Source organism: Penaeus monodon, chromosome 19, assembly GCF_015228065.2.
Source record: "Penaeus monodon isolate SGIC_2016 chromosome 19, NSTDA_Pmon_1, whole genome shotgun sequence".
NCBI lineage: Eukaryota > Metazoa > Arthropoda > Malacostraca > Decapoda > Penaeidae > Penaeus > Penaeus monodon.
The window spans coordinates 36,896,344-36,896,894 of NC_051404.1; the positions used below are offsets into that span (position 1 = coordinate 36,896,344).

The 551-nt window shown below is 40.7% G+C and overlaps 1 protein-coding gene across 1 annotated transcript in view; it reads left to right on the top strand.

The window, feature by feature from the left end:
* The window catches only part of LOC119585209 (nuclear RNA export factor 1-like), a gene marked incomplete in the record, with an annotated part of 5,915 nt that overhangs the window by 2,592 nt on the left and 2,772 nt on the right, over positions 1-551 (top strand).

Below are 551 nucleotides of genomic sequence, written 5' to 3' on the forward strand. Positions count from 1 at the left end.
GAAAAAAGTGATAAAGACTGCCCAAAAAAATCTAGGGACATGTTTTATCCGTCACAGCCAGTTCGGTGTTGAAGTATGCTGTCCAGTCTATGTAGACGTCTCCAGGGACCCCCCCCCCCCATCCCAATGAACAATGAAAAGATAAGAAAGAATATTATAAACAAATGTATAAAACAATAATATTTTATAATATACACTAATTGGGTTTGGGGCATTGGGCAGCTTGGGCACGGATGTCAGACTACTCCGGAACATCACTAGTCCTCATCATGCAAAGACTAAGTCTAGCCTTCTCTACCATGCAGTAAATAACTTACCAGTCTTAGCACATGTAGGTCATAAAATCTCAGTCAATTATTGTCACTCATAAAAAAGTACTGTACTTTTAATGTATTTCTCTTTTTCAGATATGGGAAATATGGTTATTGGGTTAGAGATGGGGGCAGAGCCCCTGGCTAGAGAAATAAGGTGATCGGGGGCAGTGGTTAGGAAGTTAGGAGGGTTTTTGGTTTCTATGGTGATGTTTGTGGATTGCCTCCAAACTTGTTGGC